Consider the following 22,067-nt stretch of genomic DNA (forward strand, 5'->3'; position numbering starts at 1 on the left):
CCTAGGGACAATTTGGAGTCATCAATCAGCCTACCAAGCATGTTTTTGGGATGTGGGAGGAAACCGGAGTGCCCGGAGAAAACCCACGCGGGCCCGGGGAGAACATGCAAACTCCGCACAGGGAGGGCCGGAGGTGGAATTGAACCCGCACCCTCCTAACTGTGAGGCGGACGTGCTTACCCAGTGCGCCACCAAGCCGCCTATATAATAGTTATTTGATATATAATTTATATATCGTTATATGGGCCTGTGGAATATTTTGAAGTGCAAGAGCCGTCAGCGGCGCGCACGCATTGTTGACAAGGGACGATTGATGGATTTAATGAATTGGAGTGACACATGGTTTTATTAACGTGCTATTTATGTAATAGTTTTTTGAATAACTGAATTTTACGTCAGGGCCGTTCTCAGCTCTTAGTTTGTGTTTATGTCACGTTAGCATACCTATCGTTTAGCCTGTTGTTGCTCGTTTATGACTGTTCTTGGTGTTGGATTTTGTCGAATAATTTGCCCCCCAAAATGCGACTTATACTCCGGAGCGACTTATATATGTTTTTTTTCACTTTTTTGGGCATTTTATGGCTGGTGCGACTTATACTCCGGTGCGACTTATAGTCCGAAAATTACGGTAATAGAAAGGAATCCTCACTCAATGTTTTTGAAGGCGGTTGAGGAAAATGAAATCATTAACATTGTAAAACAATGCAAAAATAAAACAACTACCGACTGCAATGGGATTGATATGATGTTAGTTAAGCAAATCATTGAGGGGATTTCAAAGCCACTTGTCTACATCTGTAACTTGTCATTTTTAACTGGTACATTCCCAAAGGAGATGAAAATTGCTAAGGTCATTCCTCTTTATAAAACTGGGAGCAAACACAACTTTACAAACTACAGACCTATCTCAATATTGCCACAACTCTCAAAAATATTGGAAAAGCTTTTTAACAGTAGAATGGATGGATTTTTGGAAAAACTAATTATTTGCAGAGAACCAATATGGTTTTAGAGTTAATAGATCAACAGCACAGGCATTAATGGAATCAATCGCGGAAATCACAGATGACACAAATATCTTTTGTTCAGGTAATAACAAGTGGAATCATTGTTGAATGAGGAAATGAAAGAAATAAAAATGCGGTTTGACTGGAACAAATTATCATTAAATGTAAGTAAGACCAAGTTTATGTTATTTGGCAAAGGCAAAGCAAACATAAAGATACGAATATAAATAGATGTGACTGAAAATGAAAGAGTGCAGGAAAACACATTTCTTGGGGTTATAATAGATGGCAGATTGAGTTGGAAGCCACACATCAAACACGTACAGTCAAGTCAAAAATTTCAAGAAGCATGGCAGTCATATACAAAGCAAAAGAATTACCATTTTTTCCATGTATAATGCGCCCCGATGTATAATACGCACCCTAAGAATGGTATGTCGACGCTGAAAAAAAGCCTGTACCCATCTATAATACGCACCCAAATTTTGACTCCTACTTAAGTCCGTAAACGTAAAATTATTTCAGAAAAAAGATCATCTTTGGGAACATCCATCCATCCATCCATTTTCTGAACCGCTTAGTCCCCACGGGGGTCGCGGGAGTGCTGGAGCCTATCCAAGCCGTCATCGGGCAGTAGGCGGGGGACACCCTGAACCGGTTGCCAGCCAATCGCAGGGCACACAGAGACAAACAACCATTTGCACTCGCACACACACCTAGGGACAATTTGGAGTCGTCAATCGGCCTACCAAGCATGTTCTTGGGATGTGGGAGGAAACCGGAGAGCCCGGAGAAAACCCACGCGGGCCCGGGGAGAACATGCAAACTCCACACAGGGAGGGCCGGAGGTGGAATCGAACCCGCACCCTCCTAACTGTGAGGCGGACGTGCTACCCAGTGCGCCACCGAGCCGCCTCTTTGGGAACAACCGGATGTTATTCTGCCGATCAGTATCACTGCGCATGCGCTAGCAAACTCGATAGCGGAGAAATGTTTTGGATTTGTGTAGAGTACATTGTGACAGCAAACGAGCAGGTGATCGAGCAAGCGTCTGATATGAGAGCATTGTGTTCGTATGGAGCGTGTTTGAAGTGAACAGCAGAGAGGAAAGGAACAAGGCAAAGTGTTGTGAAATAAAATATTACCTGTAATACGGATTTAGGTTTAGAACTGAAATCTCGCTCTTTATATAGCTGACGTGTCTTGCGCATCTGTTCTGCACATCTGTAATGGTGGCCTCCGTATGATATCCGGTTTGCGATGAAGATTAAAAAACATGTTCGTATGGCGCGTGTTTGAAGTGAACAGCAGAGAAGAAAGGAACATGGCAAAGTGTTGTGAAATAAAATATTACCTGTAATACGCATTTAGGTTATCTGCTAATTAAACTGTGAATTGAAACTAATAGGTGAGAACTGAACTCTCGCTCTTTATATAGCTGACGTGTCTTGCGCATCCGTTCTGCGCATACTGTCATGGCGGCCTCCGTATGATATCCGGTTTGCGATGGAGATTAAAAAACAAACAATATTTCACAATAACACACCATCAAGGATTGCACCATCGCATCAAACGATGTGTCGTCAATTATGAATTTTACTGACTAAGTGTGTTGGGCAGGATGGCTGAATGCGATGCGCGATTGACAACAAACAAGAAGAAAGGTGATTTCAAGTTTTATTTCGAGGGAGATTTTCTTCAAAAATTGTTGTACCCATGTATAATACGCACCCAAGATTTTAGGACAATAAATTAGTTAAATTTTGCGCATTATACATGGGAAAAAACGGTCATTCACTTTGTACACTTTATTGTTCTCTTGTCTTGCCCTATTTGCATTACTGTGCTGAGGTTTGGGGGAATACTTATAAAACTTCACTACAGCCACTTATCATTCTGCAGGAAAGAGCAATAAGGACTGTTCATAAAGTCAACTACTTGGAGCATACAAATCCACTTTTCATACAATCAAAACTATTGACATTCACTGACATAGTATCCTATCAAACAGCAATCATCATGTACAGGGCAAAAGCACAACAACTACCAGAACATATCCAAAACTTATTTAGGAATCGGGAGGGAGGTTATAAGTTAAGGGGGAATCACAACTTTAAAATCTTAAACATAAGAACAACCTTAAAAGGTTTCTGTATAACTACAACCGGGGTCAAACTATGGAACAGTCTAAGTGAGGAACTCAAGAAAAGTCTACCAGTTTAAAAAAAGGTACAAAAATATGTTGATTAGCGGGTACAAGGACTAAAAATGCCAAATGGCTACACAAAAGCAAAAATGAAACACAAAAATAAGATTCAAGATTCAAGAGTTTTTATTCGCCATGTTTGAGCGTGCCAAACAAGGAATTTGACTTCGGTAAAACACACCCTCTGTTTAACATATAGGTGACTAACAACACTCAGGACATGTGAATAATGGCAAAAACAGTGTAGACAAATTCAAAAGGTGTGAAGAGCAGGATGTTATTGCACAGTAATGCCTCTGAGACTCTATGAGTGGTGTGAGTTCATCAGAGCAACAGCCTGGGGGAAGAAGCTGTCTCGGTGTCTGCTGGTTTTGGCGTACCGAGCTCTATAACGCCGTCCGGAGGGGAGTAGTTCAAACAGACTGCAACCTGGGTGAGAAGGGTCTGTAGAGATGTTCCTTGCACGTTTCCTGGTCCTGGACAGGTACAAGTCTTGGATAGATGGGAGGTTGATTCCAATGATCTTTTCTGCAGTCCTGATTGTCCGTTGCAGTCTGTGCTTGTCTTGTTTGGAGGCTGATCCAAACCAGACAGTGATGGAGGTGCAGAGGACAGACTGGATGATGGCAGTGTAGAAGGTCTTCAGAAGCTCTCGCGGCAGGTTGAACTTCTTGAGCTGTCTCAGGAAGTACAGCCTCTGCTGGGCCTTCTTCCGGACAGAGTCTATGTGGCCGGTCCATTTCAGGTCCCGAGAGATTGTGGTTCCCAGGAACTTGAAGGTGTCTGTGGAGAGAATAGTATTACTGCGGATAGTGAGGGGTAAAAGTGGTGAAGGGTCTCGCCTGAAATCCACTGTCATCTCCACGGTCTTGAGCGGGTTCAGCTCCAGATGGTTTTGGTTGCACCAGTGGACCAGCCGCTTCACCTCCTGTCTGTACGCAGTCTCATCACCGTCCTGGATCAGTCCGATGAGAGTGGTGTCGTCTGCATACTTCAGGAGCTTTACAGGAGAGTCATCTGAGGAGAAATCATTGGTGTAGAGAGAGAAGAGCAGTGGGGAGAGGACGCACCCCTGAGGGGCTCCAGTATTGGTGGTCCGGGTGTCAGATGTGATGCCCCCCAGCCTCACACGCTGTCCCCTGTTGGTCAGGAAGCTGGTGATCCACTGACAGGTGGGGGCAGGCACCGCAAGCTGGATGAGCTTCTGTTGGAGGATGTCAGGAGCGATGGTGTTGAACGCCGAGCTGAAGTCCACGAACAGGATCCTGGCGTACGTTCCTGGGGTGTCCAGGTGGTGCAGGATGTAGTGCAGTCCCATGTTGACCGCTTCATCCACTGACCTGTTTGCCCGGTAGGCAAACTGGAGGGGGTCAAGCAGGGGGCCCGTGACCTCCTTCAGGTGGTTCAGCACTAACCTCTCGAAAGATTTCATGACCACAGATGTCAGTGCGACGGGTCTATAGTCATTCAAACCTGTGATGGCGGGCTTCTTGGCCACTGGAACGATGGTGGAGCTCTTGAAGCACGAGGGCACCTCACACAGCTCCAGAGAACGGTTGAAGATCCGTGCAAAGGTGGGCGCCAGCTGTTCAGCGCAGACTTTAAAGCAGGAAGGTGACACGCCGTCTGGGCCCGGTGCCTTCCTGGTCTTTTGTCTCCGGAACATCTGGCGCACTTCCTCCTCGCGGACCTGGAGTGCGGGCGCGGCCTCTGCAAGAGAGAGAGTGGGTGACAACGATGATAGAGGTGTGGACAGAGCAGTTGTGGGGAGAGGTGAGTATGTAGATTGTGCTGCAGGAAGTCCCGTTGTGTGGGAGGACCGATCAAACCTGCAGTAGAACTTATTCAGCTGGTTAGCAAGCCTTGGGCTCTCCACAGGACGGGGGGTTCGTTTCTTGTAGCCCGTGATGCTCTGCAGACCTTTCCACACTGTTGAGGGATCAGGATTGGCAGAGAGGTGTCTCTTCAGGTTCTCCCCGTAACACCTCTTGGCTTTCCTGACCTCTCGGTTCAGTGTGTTTCTGGTCTGCCTGAACAGGTCGCGGTCGCCGCTCCTGTAGGCCTCCTCCTTGACTTTGCGCAGCCTCCTGAGGTTCGGTGTAAACCAAGGTTTGTCGTTGTTGTACGTGCAGAAGGTCTTAGTCTGCACACACAGATCCTCACAAAAACTGATGTATGATGTGACAGTGTCAGTGAGTTCATGCAAGTCTGAAGTTGCAGCTTCGAAAGCTCCCCAATCGGTGCAGTCAAAGCAGGCTTGGAGGTCCTGCCTTGACTCCACTGTCCACTTCCTCACAGTCCTCACCACAGGCTTAGAAGTTTTTAGTTTCTGCCTGTAGGCCGGGATCAGATGAACTAGACAGTGGTCCGAGAGTCCTAAAGCTGCACGAGCCGCAGAGTGGTATGCATCCTTGATCATGGTGTAGCAGTGGTCCAGAGTCTGTGCCCCTCTGGTGGGACACGTTACGTGCTGTCTGTATCTGGGGAGTTCGTGTGCGAGGTTCGCCCTGTTAAGATCACCCAGAACAATGATTAGTGAGTTTGGTAGAAGTTTCTCCATGTCTGTTACCTGGTCAGCCAGCATCTGCGTGGCTTCACTCGCACGTGCGTGTGGTGGGATGTAAACAGCCGCCATGACGATCGAGGAGAACTCCCGTGGTGAATAGAACGGCCGGCAGTTTATGAAAAGTGTTTCTAGGAGAGGGCTGCAAAACTCTTTCAACACCGTGACATTAGTACACCAACGTTCATTAATGTAGAAACAGAGACCACCTCCCTTTGATTTTCCGGAGAGCTCCGCGCTGCGATCTGCTCGCGTTAGCCTGAAGCCCGCTAGCTCCACGGCGTGGTGGGGCGTTCGTTCGCTGAGCCACGTTTCCACAAAGCACAGCGCGGCGGATCTGCTGAAGTCCGTGTTCCTTGAAGTGAGGAGCAGCAGTTCGTCCATCTTGTTCGCCAGGGAGCGGACATTCGCCAGATGAATTGACGGTAGGGCAGAACGGAACCCTCTCTGCCTCAGCCTTACGAGTGCTCCCGCTCGTTTTCCGCGCCGCCGTCGTCGTGCTAGCTTGTACAGCACCGCCGCTCCGGCTAGAATCTCCGACAAACAGTCTGAATCGAAGAGAACAGGAGAGAAAATACCAGAAGAAGACTGTCCGATGTTTAACAGCGCTTCTCTAGTAAAAGTGATCCGGGATGGACAGCAGAGGACACAGAAAACACACAAAATAAGACAAATAAACAGAGAGCGACTCACCGTGGCTGCCAGCCGTGGCGCCATCATGACGTCATGATGCACTAGCAAAAAAGGGAGACCAACAACACTGTTCCCACTGAAAATGAAGGGGAGGCTCTCAAGTTTGTTGTAAAAAAATGCATTTTGAATATGATTTGTACACATAGCAGGGATTGAAACTAGCGACCATTCTCATTTTCAAACAATGCAGGATGCTCAAGGACATTGATGCACCACCTGTTTGCGACTAATCTTAACCTGTAAAGTTCTTAAGGCTTACTTTAAGGAAGTGTTTCCCGTTTCCTCACCTCTGTTACCAGGTGTTTGTGAGTTAAAACTCTGCTCTGATGTTCAGATACCCCTCACCGTGTTGCCGTTTTGATTACTTTATTTGGATGTATGCTTTCACCGATTCTTCAAGATGATATATTTGGTCAGAATGTTTGCTGTTTGATGTGATCTCATAAGATAAACATTTTTCATTAATCTGACCTGCAGGCACTGAAGTGATGGAGACTGTTATTCATAATAATAGTGTCGTATTTTATGGGAATCACTGATAGCAGTTTTTTAGTGATTTTTTTTTTTTAATGCTGTTAATAAATGCATTTGTTTTCAAAAAACTTTTTTGGAATATCCATGCTTTACTACCTACTAAAGGCCAAAATCTTTTATGCAATGACCTTTACAGGTCGCTTATATTACTTCACACAAACACTACGTCCATCTGCTCCTGGTTCGGCCCTCCGGTCCAAATTTAGAACCCAGTTCGGCCCGCGAGTCAAAAAGTTTGCCCACCCCTGCCATAGAACATAGCACGCTGCAACCACAATGCAGCAGAGAATCCACCTGGCATGTGGAGCCCCATTGCTACTAGGATGGCAGAGACACCTGAGCAGCTCCTTTAGCAGCAGACTATTACACCCATGGTGTAGGAAGGAAAGATTCCGCAGGTCCTTCATTCCCACTGCTGTCAGACTCTACAACATGCGTGGCACCTGATCATTCGTTTCGTCTCTTCTGCTACTAGTGGCACTTGTCTTTGTCTGTTATTTATCCATTTTTACATTTAGCACTTGTCTCTTGTATTCTTGCAGTCTTGCACGCTGCTGTGACAAGTAAATGTCCCCGCTGTGGATGAATAAAGTTCTATCATCATCACACCCCCTCACCTGTGACAGTGGGGATCGTTGAATTCTTCACCAACATTGAGACGCCCCACCCTAAACGATGGAGCCCCTTTGTAGTCAGGCTTCCCCACCACTCCGAAATTAGGGGTCTAGCACTCTCTGCAACTTGCAGTGGCTGAGGTGAATCCAGCTGGGCCTTTCAGCAACGTTCAGTGCAGTGGGGGTAGTCAGCAAGACTTGGAATGGTCCCTCGCACCGTGGCTGATCCAGTTTTTCCTTTTTACGACCTTGATGTGACCCAGTCACCTGGCTTGGTGGGGTTTTTGACCTGTGGGGAAGAAAGATCAGGCGGCAGTAAATTTGCATTTGACACATCTTTCAGTTTGAGTACTCTGATCATGCTATCTGCCAAGGACTGTTCTTGTCTGCTTTTTGCAAATCTTGTATCATTCACCAATCAGTTTTATTGCCCTTTTGAACTGGGCAAATAGGAGTGTTTGCAAGAAGAGTTTGAGCACTTCCTAATGATTCCTCCTGACCAAAGACCATTTATGACAGGGGCTATCCCATTTATTACCTCCGGTTTTACAGGAGATTCTCTGATCTTGGTTGGATTTGGACTGGGGGAATGGACGTTATGTCCTGTAGCACAGTGGTCCCCAACCTTTTTTGCGCCACGGACCGGTTACGCGTCGGAAATATTTTTGCGGACCGGCCTTTATATAAATAAATAATTAATTTATATAAATAAATAAATAATACATTTATAATAAATATATAAATACGATGAATTATTGGGAGCACCTAGCTTGTTTCTCAGAAACGAGCCGGTCCCATCTAGGCGTAATCGGAAACAATGACACCCGAAGTGGTTAAGGTTTGTCTTTTAATGCAGGATGCTTGGTCTCCATGTGCCGAAGCAGTTTTAAAGGCTTCATTGCCTCGTTAGCTAGCCTGTCGCCACATGTGCCGAGTGCGCTTGGCGCGTCAGAGTCAACTGCGGCGATAAATCCATATTTTAATGTGCAGCTTTCCTTTTCTTAGAAGTCGTAGCCTCTTCTTCTTCAGTCTCCTCATTGGACTTTTTTCCCTTTCTGAAGACGCTTTCCAAACTCATTTTTGCTTGCCTCGCGGGCTCGACTGGCGTGACATGTCACGTGACCGAGCCGAGCGTCTTGTGTCAAGAGACACAGCGATGGATGTAATTGGGAGAGAATTGCCAAATTTTTTATATTTTTCAAAATAGATTCTTACTCGTTTTTGTTAGCTTTGCAGGCTTGACTGGGAAAACATGTCATGTGACCGGGACGAGCATCTTGACCAGAATGAATTGATTGTCGATGAAAAAAAAAAGTATATATATATATATATATATATATATATATATATATTTGGGTTTTTTTCCTGTGCGGCTTGGCGGCCGGTCCCAAGTGACCCACGGACCGGGGGTTGGGGACCCCTGCTGTAGCAGATGGTTCCTTTGCCCACCTCCTTACCAGTCAAACAAATGTTGATTAGTCAGGGAAGCGCATCAGCGTGTGTCCTTCCAACAGCCACACCACTTCCTCATAGCTTCTTTAGTAACTTTTCAATCATCTTCCGATTGCTTACAGCAAAAGTTTGAAAAGTTTGAGAAAATTTTAACTTAATGGTATGACGCCAAATGTATTAGAGCAGGGGTCCCCAACCCCCGGTCCGTGGGTCACTTGGTACCGGGCCGCCAAGCCGCACAGGAAAAAGAAAAAAAAAAAATTTTTTAATCGACGATCAATTCATTCTGGTCAAGACGCGCGTCCCGGTCACGTGACATGTTTTCCCAGTCAAGCCCGCAAAGCTAGCAAAAATGAGTAAGAATTCATTTAGAAAAATATAAAAAAAATTGGCAATTCTCTCCCAATTACATCCATCGCTGTGTCTCTTGACACAAGACGCTCGTCTCGGTCACGTGACATATCACCCCAGTGGAGCCCACGAGGCAAGCAAAAATGAGCAAGAAACAGAGAGTTTGGAAAGCTTCTTCGGAAAGGGAAAAAAAGCCCAATGAGGAGACCGAAAAAGAAGATGCTACTTCTAAGAAAAGGAAAGCTGCATTTAAAAGAACATTTCTGGAGTCCTACTTAAAATATGGATTTATCGCCACAGGTGACTCTGACGCGCCAAGCGCACTCGCCATATGTGGCGACAGGCTAGCTAATGAGGCAATGAAGCCTTCAAAACTGCTTTGGCACATGGAGACCAAGCATCCTCATTTTATTTCATTGTATTTTTATATTTACGATACATTTATTATTTATTTATATAAATTTATTATTTATTTATTAAAGGCCGGTCCACAAAAATATTTTTGATGCGTAACCGGTCCGTGGCGCAAAAAAGGTTGGGGACCACTGGAATAGACCACAGTCTAACAAATTTCGTTGCACTAAAAGTTTAGTCAATTTCATCACTTTAACACATAGGCACACACATGCACAGCTCTCGCGCGCAAGGGGAGGGGCATTTCTTAGGCCCGGCATCAATGATTTGTCACAGGTTGGCCATTTCCTGCAATCGATCATGAAGCCGGTTCCCACCCACACACGCGAGGACAGCACATTCCAATTCTCTATTTATCTTTTAGAAGCAATTTGTATTTCTTTATTTATCTTTTAGAAGCAAGATGCATTTCTAAACCACTTGATTTGCCAATTTTAACTTTAGTGTGCGCACATAATTTGATCCCTGGTCATTTGTCATTGGGGATCTAAAGCAAAGGTAACATAAGGTTTTTCTTTTAATGCGCTCAGAATGTCCCATGCTGTATGGACATCTACTATTTCTTCCTCTGTAGGAGCATGAGAGGTCAAAGGGGAGGAATCTAGTCATGCTGAAAATTTGGCTTCTCCTCTGCCTCGTCCTCCACCCCTTGAGTGGTTTTGTTTTTTTCTATAACACTCTTTTGACCAGTGTCCACGTTTCCCACAGTTCCAACAGTTGTCCGAATTTCATGGGGATTTTGAATTAAATGGCGGCCTGCGGCCTTGTTGGCCTCTACCTCTTCCTCTGCCCTGTTGGGAACTTTGGAAGAAGATTGTTGTATCTTCATCTAGATCATTATTATCATCATCTAGATGAAATACATCAGAACCTTTGCCTTTCTTGATCACTTTGTCAGCGTGTCTGGCCCACTGCATGGTTGTTGTAACAGCAGTGTCCACTTCCCCCAGGTTTTTCCTCATCCAGTTGCCTAATTCAGGGCGGAAACCAGTGAGGAGCGCATTTTTAAGCTGTTGCTGATATGTACTCTCAGCTGCATCATTGAATGGGATGCCACCGTGCACCCTGAATTCTTTTTCAAATCTTAATTGAATGGCGGCCTCATCACTTTTCATCTTTCTATTTTTTGTCTTTTGAATTTGTTCTCTTCTCTCTTGTAAAGCTTTCAACCACACTCTAGCACAGGGGTGGCCAACCAGTCAGAGACTAAGAGCCACATTTTTTACTGTGTCATCGCAAAGAGCCACATCATACACATGAGCACACATGAACACCCCCCCCCCACACACACGCACACAAACACGCACGCGCGCGCACGCGCACACACACGCACGCGCACACACACGCGCGCGCGCGCGCACACGCGCACGCACGCGCACACACACACACACACACCGCTCTGCTCAGCCAAATTTATTGTGTGACATTATGTCACGCACCAACATGATAATGACAAATTGACTCCTACAGTACTAAAACCACAGACCAAAGACCACATTTTCAACAATGAACATTGTGTGCATTGTCTCACACAGACAAACTCTCAGTTCAACAAATTCCAGAAACAAAAACATAATAAGTTTTTTCACTTACTATGTGTGGCAGGACAGACCATTCGTTTGAGTTCGTCGTTTTCAGGAGACAAGATTTCAATAACGTCACTGAGGCATATTTTATCGAACTCCACTTCATTGTAGGGCTTTTTAGCCCGTGCAATGTTCCAAGCCAGTTGAAACAATGCAAGTGTGACAGTCTCTGAGTGCTTCGTAATTTTTTTGAAAAACTGTACCTATTTTTCTGCCTGACTTTTCAAAGTCTCCAAACTTGTGCTTGCGAAATTCAGTCCCTTTTGCAAAGTCCTTATCGATATTGGCATGAAGTGAGCTGAAGTGGCGCTGACCATTTGAAGCTTTTAAATGCGCCAATGACGTCCGACATATCAGGCAGAATGGCTTGCCATAGCGTTCAACAAAAAACAACTTTAACTCTGTTAAAAACGTCCTGTGTTCATCGTCATATATTCGTTTAGCTGTGCATTTTTTCCTTGCCATTTTGGCAAGCGTCTTGTCAGCTTTTCTGGACCTAATGGGCCCCCGTAGTCACAGTCGCCATTCATTAAAAAGCCAGCAAAACCAATCGCTCTGTTTGTCCCTCCTCCTTTGCGGGATTTCACCTCACGCGCATGCGCGTTTGACCAAAATACCATATTGAACTCAAGCGAAGCAAATACGCACGAACAATAAACACAAATGTTGATATGAACGTAAAAGAGCCGCATGAAACTAGCCAAAGAGCCGCATGCGGCTCGCGAGCCGCGGGTTGGCCACCGCTGCTCTAGCACATTTCAATTCTCTCGCTTTTCTTTCCTTTCTTAGTCCCTTTGTCTTCCTCGCCACACTCTCCTCCAAAACTTCTACCACTATGTTCCACATTTCAACCTTCAACTTCCCCTCTACTCCATACTTTTTCTTCCACTTTGGCATGTATCGCATACAATTAAGAAATCTACTCGCGATGTACTTCTCATCTCCGTCAAGAGCTCCTCTATTTGCAGATTTACAGTTTCCCATCTTAACTTAGTATTTTATGTTTTTACAATTTTTAAAAAAAATACTTTTTCTTTGAGTTATCCTCAATGCAGGTTTAAATTGACCTTTCAACAAATTACTAGGCCGTGTTATTGCCGTGGGTTTTTGCTGGTATTGCTCTTTAGTCAATTTATCCTACCAGTCACACTCTCAACCACTCAAACTTTAGCGCTTTTTTTCTCTCTTTCAGGCCTATTCAGGATGGGTGCAAAACCCTCCCAAACAGCTTGGAAAAACGGACAAAAAAGAATCTACGCCCTTCTTCGATTAAGAAAAAGAAGCTCTGTTTTTCTTAGCCCGTCTCTTCCACTGGGTCTTGGACCCAAGCTGTTTCTTGGCTTGGAAAAACCAAAGCTGTATCTCATAGCTGGGACAAACTAAAGACGTATCTCATAGCTCGGACAAACCAAAGCCGTATCTCATAGCTTGGACAAACCAAAGCCGTATCTTATGGCTCGGACAAACCAAAGCCGTATCCCGTGCAGGGCTTTTACTTACTTGTCCCCTGGTTCGTTGCACTTCCGGATCCCGTCAATCCACTGTTGTCAGACGAAGGCAGATCTAAGATGCTGGCCCAGCGAAGAATTTTCTTCCCAGGTCTTTCTTTACCAGGTCCTCCTAATGGAAGCTGGCCTGTCGACAGTGTGCAGCATGTCCTCCTCCGTCCATCAGCAGTGGGTATGTTGAGATCCGGGTCACGGCACCAAAATGTTAGAGTGGTGCTTACTAACTTATTCGCAAGAACCACACAGTATGCACACTTGCAAGTGGAGAAATCGTTCGTCACTGTGCATACAGCGATGTTCGAACGAAGTCTGCCTTTGGTTTTACACATGTGTAAATGGTTTAAAAATGTCTTTATAAATCTCGTTTAATCTTAAAGTGCACTACTGTTATGTTATGTTAATGTAATGCTGTTAATGTTTTGTAAAAGGAATGTTCATTAAATTTAAACATTTTCCTAATGTTCTTGTGCTTCTTTACACCAAAAAAAAAAAAGAAAAGACATGATATTTTGGTTATTTATAGCATAGTATGGTATAATATTAATGGTCCGGCCCACTCGACATCTACCGGGGCCGTATGTGGCCCACAATGTGAAATGAGTTTGACACCTCTGTACTAGGCTATGAGTGACCCATTTTTCTTTTTATGGAACTGTTTCTCCGACACATGCCTCCACGTGTTCAGACTGCACTCGGCAACACTACAATCACCAAACCTAGCGGAAGAGGCCACTTTTTCCTCGCTACCCAACGTTTTGCTCCCGATGTGCTGGCCCTGACACGCAGCTACACCCGACCAAACATGGGCCCTGCTACCACCGGCAGCCCTGACATCCAAGGAATGTGCCATTTTCATTAATGTGAAAGCGTACGCCCAATAGCAGCCATGGCCGATAGTGTTAGAAACCGGCTGTTTGTCAAGGATGACGACAATGATGCAGTGTTCACAGAGGTATGTTGGTACTTTTGAATGTCATGCAGGACAAATATACTCTTCTGTGAAAAAAAATGTACGTTCAAAATTTGTTTATTTCAGGAGGACAAAACTAATTTCATTATTCACAAAATGACTTAAGGAAACAACCACACTGCATCTCCCGAAAGTTGAGCGGCAAGCAGGAATGGATAATGACTTATGAACATTTATAATTAATAAAAAACATAAAATAACAGGATGAAAACGAAGAAGGTAAATGCCAAAAACTCCAAGAAGTTGGTCAGCACTTGACCCGGATAGGGACAATTTCATGGATGGACGAAAACCCACTTCTGGGTGTTCTTAGTCCTTTTTCTAAATGTTCTCTCTCGTCCGCAATATGCGATTCCCAGGGAAATAGAATGCCTAAGGCTCTAAACTCTTCAGCCAGTCAATGGAATAGGGTACAAAACCAAAAGTAATGATAATAATTCATTCAATTTATATAGGGGTTTTCAAGGACCCAAAGACGCTTAAATACAGGTTTATTTTCAAGAACAATATATCATCTAAGAACAATTATATTTATAACTTAAGTGCCATACGCCCTTCACACAGCCATTCATGGAAACAGAAAAGTAATTTCAGTCCAACTGCAGGCGAGCAAGAGCTCACTGCTCGCTGGCACTCATGAAAAATGTGGTCGACTTCGGGGAAACCATTCCTGCTGTTGCCCATATGGCGCCGCCATAATCAACCAAAAAATTAAGACCTGTCTCGTGGGCCTTCAATCAATACTGTTTTGTCAATCAATCTTGTTTTTCTAACTTTCCTGGGCCTTTTTGATGGCGTGTTTAATTTTGTCATTGACCTCTCTGTTCTCATGTTCTGTACCAGTAAATACATTTTGTTCTATTATTCAATATATGGTTAAGGTCTTTAGAAATCAATGGTTTGTTGTTTGGAAAAATTGTCACTGTTATTATTTATGCTATCAACACAGAATGTAATGTAAGAAGACATCCACCTGGTTATTAAGGTTAGCTGAAGATGTTAAACAGTAGAGCAGGCCTGGCCAACCCGGGGCTCCCGAGCCGGATGCGGCTCTTTGCCTGGTTTCATGCGGCTCTTTTACATTCAAATCAACATTTGTGTTAGTGTTTTTTTTTTGTGCGTGTTTGCTTCGCTTGAGTTCAATATCGTATTTTCGTCAAACGCGCATGCGCATGAGGTGAAATTCCACAAAGCAGGAGGGGCAAACCAATTCGAGTAAACAATTAGTGTCAATTTCGCTTTCAAAATTGCAGGGAAAAAATGCACAGCTAAACGAAAATATGACGATGAACACAGGACGTTTTTAACAGAGTCGGAAACTTTATATTTTTTTGTTGAACGTAATGGCAAGCCATTCTGCCTGATAAGTCAGATGTCATTAGCACATTTCAAAGCTTCAAATCTTCAGCGCCACTTCAGCTCACTCCATGCTAACATCGATAAGGACTTTCCAAAATGGACTGAATTTCGCAAGCGCAAGTTGGACACTTTGAAAAGTCAGGCAGAAAAACAGGTACAGTTTTTCCAAAAAATTACGAAGCACTCAGAGACTGTCACGCTTGCATTATATCAATTGGCTATGAACATTGCACGGGCTAAAAAAGCCATACAATGAAGGTTCGTGAAAAAATGCCTCAGTGACGTTGTTGAAATCTTGTCACCTGAAAATCAGACATCCAACTGTCCCGCCACACTGTTGAACACAGAATAATGGACATTAACAGGAACGCCAGAAGTCACACGAAGCAACATGCACACAGTAAGTGAAAAAATGCTATTGTAAATTATTATGTTTTTGTTTGTGGACTTGGTTGAACTGAGAGTTTGTGTGTGTGAGACAGTGCACACAATGTTCATTGTTTAAAATGAATGGGAATTGATAAGATTTTTACGATTTTTGATTCCGTTTAATGATTCAATTCTTTATTGGTTCTCTTATCGATTCTCATTTGGGGAAAAAAGAAGCTCATAAATGATTATGATCATTTTGTTTATTATATTGCAACTTTGTGAAATATTCTGTTTGCAAACATTCTCCTAAAATAGAAAACATCACCCATCAAAAATCAGGGGCTTCTACAGTGTGTCATTTTATCCATTATAATATTTTGTCTGTTATACTCTGGATAATTTATTTTTTAAAGCCATTCGTTAATATAGAAATCAACATTTTCCATGTTTTTTGTGTATTTTTTATATGTAAAAATGTTATCTATTAATGTGGCTGTATTAACTAATATTCTACTCGATTTTGTAATTAGACGGAAAAGACAGTTACTGTGCAATGCATTTCTAAATTCTGAGATTTTCTGGTGGCTGTTGGGGTTTAATAAATCAATATTAATGTCCCAGCATAATATTTGCGTTTTCTTATAACTTGATTGAGAATGGCAACTAATCTCTCATTAAAAATGTCAAGACAAGATCTTGGGATTCTATATACACAACTTCTGATTATATGAGCTGCTTTTTTTAATATGCATAATATAATTAATATGCACACTCCGTTATATTATCGATGGAATACGTAAAACATTCAATCACAGTGCATCTCATGGTTTTGTCCACATATAGTGCGACCCCACCTCCTTTTTGTTCATTAGGTTCATTGTCAACATCTCATATCCATCCATTTCGACATCTTTTGTCATTGTTGAGCCGAGTGTCCTTTAAAGCTATTTTTTTTTTGTTCTTTTTTTTTTTTCTTTGATGGCGCCGCTCGAGTGGTAGCCTGTTACAGCAGCTTTGTCCTTACTTCCCTTCTTTTAGTGTTTTGATTGTGTTATAGTGAGTTTTTTGTTGTTTTTCACCTTCTCACATCATTGAATTAGGCTAGTGCGCGGCTATGGATGTTCACGTTGTAACATTCATAGTTTGTTCCGTACTGATTTTGGAACTTTTTGGTGCGGCGTTGGGTGAGCCATCCATACTCTGCTCCCTTGTCTACACCCGCGATCAGCTGTTAGCCTGGCGCTACACACCCCTTCCCTGCGGGTTGCGGCCGGAGATCCCCAAGGAGATATGGCCGCGGAGAAGAGGATGCCGAGCCGGAGTGAAGTGCAAGCAGCGGAAGAGACGGTATAAACCGTGCTTGCCGTCGGTCATCATGGGAAACGTGAGATCTCTTCAAAGCAAAATGGAAGAGCTAACGGCGCTAGCCAGGACGCAGAGGGAATATCGCGAATGCAGTCTCATGTGCTTCACGGAGACATGGCTGAACGATCTCTCGCCCGACTCACACCTCTCCCTGGACGGTTTTCAAGTGGTGCGGGCTGACAGGAGTGCTACGGAAAGCGGTAAGAAGAGAGATGGGGGACTCGCTGTGTTTGTGAACGATAGATGGTGCCATCCCGGACACATCAGCGTTAAGGAGCGTCTCTGCTCCAGTGACTTGGAGCTATTGGTGGTTAGCATGCGACCGTACTATCTCCCGAGGGAGTTTTTACATGTTATTGCTATAACTGTGTACATCCCTCCCTCGGCAGTCGCTGCTACCACTACGAACCTAAAAAAGATGGCGGCGCGTGCATACGCAGCGACCTCTCTCTGTCCCGCCTGAACGGTATTTTGTTCGTCTAATGAGTGTTTGTCCGGCAGTTTTGTGTGTTCGTCTCGTCGTACTGAGTCGTGCTACAAGTACGGCAGGCAGGTTCTGCTCGACATCGGCGAAAGCGAGTTTTGTCGAGTTCTGGACTTTGATGCGGGGACATTAAAGGAGCTCGGACTGCTACGTCCTGAAGCGTCGCCGGACTCGTCTGCTATTCCTCCCCCGGTTGGGAAGCGTCGAAAGCGGTGTGCGAGGAGGCTGAAGAGGGGCAAGCGTGGGGGCGTCCGGGCCAGGCTGGCGGCCAACCCAGCTCGCCCGGCCGTGCCTTCCATTCTTCTGGCGAATGTTCGATCGCTGGATAACAAAATGGATTACATTCGCTTGCTGAGATCTACAAACCGGACGGTGCGTGACTGCTGTGTGCTCGTGTTCACTGAGACTTGGTTGACCGTCAACATTCCGGACTCAGCTGTACGTCTGGAGCGGCTAGCGTGCTATCGGGCGGACCGGGCCATTGTACAAGGGGGAAAATCTCGTGGAGGTGGATTATGCGTCTACATCCGTGACGAGTGGTGCCGGGTCTCTGTGGTGGTATGCAAGCACTGCTCGCCGCTGGCGGAGTTTGTGATCATTAAGTGCCGTCCTTTTTACCTGCCAAGGGAATTTACCGCGATTCTGCTGGTCGCGGTTTACATCCCGCCTTCCAACATCGAAGGCGACAGGATCGCGGCTCTTAGTGAACTGTACCAGGCTGTCAGTGAACAACAGACAGCGCACCCTGACGGTTTCACCATCTTCGCTGGGGATTTTAATCATGCTAACCTGAAGTCTGTTTTTCCGAGGCTTCACCAGCATGTTAATTTTCCTACGCGTGGCGACAGCTTCCTGGACCTGGTCTACTCTTCGCATAAAGGAGCTTTCAAAGCTGCCCCCCTCCCTTTCTGACCATATCACTGTTATGCTTTTGCCCGCATACAGACAAATGGTGAGAACATCCAGACCGGTTCGCAAGCGGGTACGGGTGTAGCCTGAGGGTGCCTCTGATGCGCTTCGTGACTGCTTTGGCTCTACTGACTGGGACATGTTTAGGAGGGCTGCCACTTGCGACGGTCGGGCAGACATTGAGGAGTATACTGACTCTGTTTCCTCCTACATCAGGAAGTGCATTGATGATGTGACTCACTCAAAATCCATCGTCACTCGGGCTAACCGGAAGCCATGGCTGACAGGGGCTGTCTTCAGGCTGCTGAGGGCCAGGGACAAAGCCTTTAGAGCGGGGGATGAGGCTGGCTTGAGGACTGCGAGGGCCGACCTGTCCCGGGGCATCAAAGAAGCGAAGAGGGCGTTCTCGTGCAAAATTACCGCCCACTTCAAGGACAGCAGGGACGCACGGAGCCTTTGGCAGGGCATTCAGACCATCACGGACTACAAGCCCGCGCCGCAGAGCTGTGAAGGCGACGTCAGTCTGCTCAATGACCTCAACCGCTTCTTTGCTCGCTTCGACGCTCAGAACAGCACTTGCCCGCTGAAGGCCACTCCCCCTTCCCACGAGCTGCCCCTGTGCCTCTCCGCCGACAGCGTGAGGAGGGCGCTTGCCGCTATCAACATCCGTAAGGCGGCGGGCCCTGACAACATCCCGGGTCGAGCGCTGAAGGACTGCGCTGGTGAGCTGACGGGTGTCTTCACGGACATCTTTAACACTTCCCTGCAGCAGGCCATCGTCCCGTCGTGTTTCAAAGCTGCCACCATCGTACCTGTGCCGAAGAAACCTGCTCCGTCCTGCTTCAATGACTACCGCCCCGTGGCACTTACGCCCATCATCATGAAGTGCTTTGAGCGGCTTGTCATGGAGCACATCCGATCCGTTCTCCCCCCCACCATTGACCCCTTCCAGTTTGCGTACCGAGCCAAACGGTCCTCTGAGGATGCCATCTGCTCTGCCCTCCACTCGGCCCTCACCCACCTGGAGGGGAGGGACTCGTATGTGAGATTGCTGTTTGTGGACTTCAGTTCTGCCTTCAACACCATTGTGCCACAACGTCTCATCAGCAAACTTGACAAGCTGGGCCTCAGTACCTGCCTCTGCAACTGGCTACTGGACTTCCTCTGTCAGAGGCCACAGGTGGTACGTGTTGGCGACAAAATCTCCGCCAGCATCACGCTGAGCACAGGGGCCCCCCAAGGCTGCGTGCTCAGTCCGCTGCTCTTCACCCTCCTGACGCATGACTGCACTGCCACCTACAGCGACAACCGCATAGTGAAGTTTGCTGACGACACGACTCTGGTGGGTCTCATCACCAAGGGAGACGAGACTCAATACAGGCTGGAGGTTGACCTTCTGACCACGTGGTGCAGGGACAACAACCTCCTGCTGAACGTCGACAAGACCAAGGAGATTGTTGTTGACTTCCGGAAGGGTTACACCCAACACCTGCCGCTGACCATCGACGGTGCTGTGGTGGAGAGAGTGAGCAGCGCCAGGTTCCTGGGGGTGCACATCAGTGAGGATCTCTCCTGGTCCACCAACACCGCATCACTGGCGAAGAAGGCCCAGCGCCGCCTGTACTTCCTTCGGAAACTCAGGCGAGCGGGCGCTCCTCCGGCCGTCATGACTACATTTTACCGCGGCACCATTGAGAGCGTCCGCTCCAGCTGTATTGCTGTTTGGGGTGGCAGCTGCACTGACTACAACTTGAAGGCCCTGCAGCGCATAGTGAACTGGTAAGACTATTGGTGCTCCTCTCCCCTCCTTGAAGGACATTTACACCTCCCATCTCACCCGCAAGGCGACCACGATTGTGAGTGATGTGAGTCACCCCGCTCACTCTTTGTTTGATCTTCTGCCCTCTGGGAGGAGGTACAGGAGCCTGCGCTCCCGCACCACCAGACTCTCCAACAGCTTCATACTCCAGGCTGTTAGGATCCTGAACTCGCTCCCCCTTTCTGCGTAGCGTCCTGTTCTTTGCGCTATGCTTGCTGTCTGCTGTATGAACACTGGCTCAGTTTTGCTCCTCTTATTTATTGGGTTATTTGTTTATTATTTATTCATCGCTCATATTATTTATTTATTATTTTTTATTTATTATTTATTGTTTGTGCCTTCTTGTTTTTATTTTGTGTCGTCTACTTGTATGTCTATCGTGTACTATGTCTCGTCACCGTGGGATAGAGGTGTTAGGGTTTGCAGAATATCTTCATCGTATGATTATGTTGGAATGTAACCTGTAATAATTTACCTTGGTACCTTACCAAAAGTAGTAGACCAAAGTGCTAAGATATTTTCACCTGATTGACTAGCTGCAGAGGAAGCAATCAAAGTTGCTTTGTTTCCACAAAGTCGTAAAAGGCCCCCTGCTATGCTTTGATCAGCAGGGGAGCGTCTTCACCCCATCCTGGGTCCTCACACCCCCACTTTCAACCCCACTGTGTTTCTTCTCAATAAATATGCACCCGATGAGGCCTGACGTCAGACTTCATTCGACCATCGCTGTAAGCACAGCGACGAGTGAACTCTCCGCCTGAAGGTGTCTGAAACGACTAACTTGTCTCCAGTGTGGTTCTTGCAAAATAAGTTAGAGTGAACACTACCCTAACAAGAGGAAACGGAATTTCGGTTTCTTTGTGTGTCTTGACATATGAAGGGATTGACAATAAAGCTGACTTTGACTTTGACTTTGAACCGGATCCATGCTATCGTTTCTAGGCTTCAAACCCAGCACCCCCAATCTCTCCTCCTCATCTCTGGGGACTTCAATTATGCTTGCCTTGCCTCTTCCCTTCCCGCCTTTACTCAATATGTTGACTGCCCCACCAGAAACGATAGAACTTTGGACCTGTTGTATGCTAATGTCGAGGACGCATACACCTCTTCCCCCCTCCCCCCACTTGGTCGCTCGGATCACAACCTTGTCCATCTGGTCGCAGACTACACCCCGGTGGTTAAACGGCGTCCACCTGAGAGGAGGTGTGTGATGTTGTAGTCTGTGGAATCCACTGCCAGGCTCAGAGACTGCTTTGAGAGTACAGACTGGGAAGCTCTCTGTGGCCCCCATGGAAGAGACATTGACAGCGTGACCCACTGCATTACGGGCTACATACATTTCTGTGTGGAGACCACTGTGCCCTCCAAGTTGGTCCGGTGTTTTCCCAATAACAAACCCTGGGTGTCGTCCGAGATAAAGGCTCTGCTTAATGGGAAGAAGAGAGCCTTTGGTTCGGGGGATGTGGTGGAGCTGCGTAGAATCCAGAAGGAACTCCGGCTGAAGATCAGGCAGGGGAAGGAGAACTACGGGAGGAGGCTGGAGAAGCAGATGGGGCTTAACAACGCCAGGAACGTCTGGAGGCGTCTGCAGTCCATCTCGGGCCATGGTAAAGGGGCTGATCAGAAACCGGCTGATGGGGACAAGGACTGGGCGGATGAACTCAATCTGTTCTTCAACAGATTTGATTCCGCCTCCCCCCCGCCCCTTCACCTTGCTCCGCACCTCATTCTGCCACCTTCTACACTCCAGCCCCCCCGCCAGCTCACCAACCCCCCTCCCCCCCCGGAGTCACTCTTCTGTCTCCACTCCATCACCCCGGTCTTACGACGTCCCCCTCTCTTTTACAGATCTTCAGGTGAG

General features: G+C 46.2%; 2 long non-coding RNA genes across 2 annotated transcripts; one reads left to right on the forward strand and one right to left on the reverse strand.

The window, feature by feature from the left end:
- The first annotated feature begins 13,619 nt into the window (after positions 1-13,619).
- On the forward strand, positions 13,620-14,763 carry LOC119137940. Its single transcript, XR_005101047.1, has 2 exons — positions 13,620-13,880; positions 13,965-14,763. It is a non-coding gene; the product is annotated as an uncharacterized LOC119137940 (long non-coding RNA).
- Positions 14,764-16,576: 1,813 nt separating this feature from the next.
- On the reverse strand, positions 16,577-21,414 carry LOC119137926. The gene is made up of 2 exons (XR_005101034.1): positions 21,126-21,414; positions 16,577-17,403 (listed from the first exon to the last, which is right to left on the reverse strand). It is a non-coding gene; the product is annotated as an uncharacterized LOC119137926 (long non-coding RNA).
- Positions 21,415-22,067: the final 653 nt, after the last annotated feature.

This window comes from Syngnathus acus, chromosome 19 (genome assembly GCF_901709675.1).
Source record: "Syngnathus acus chromosome 19, fSynAcu1.2, whole genome shotgun sequence".
Lineage (NCBI taxonomy): Eukaryota > Metazoa > Chordata > Actinopteri > Syngnathiformes > Syngnathidae > Syngnathus > Syngnathus acus.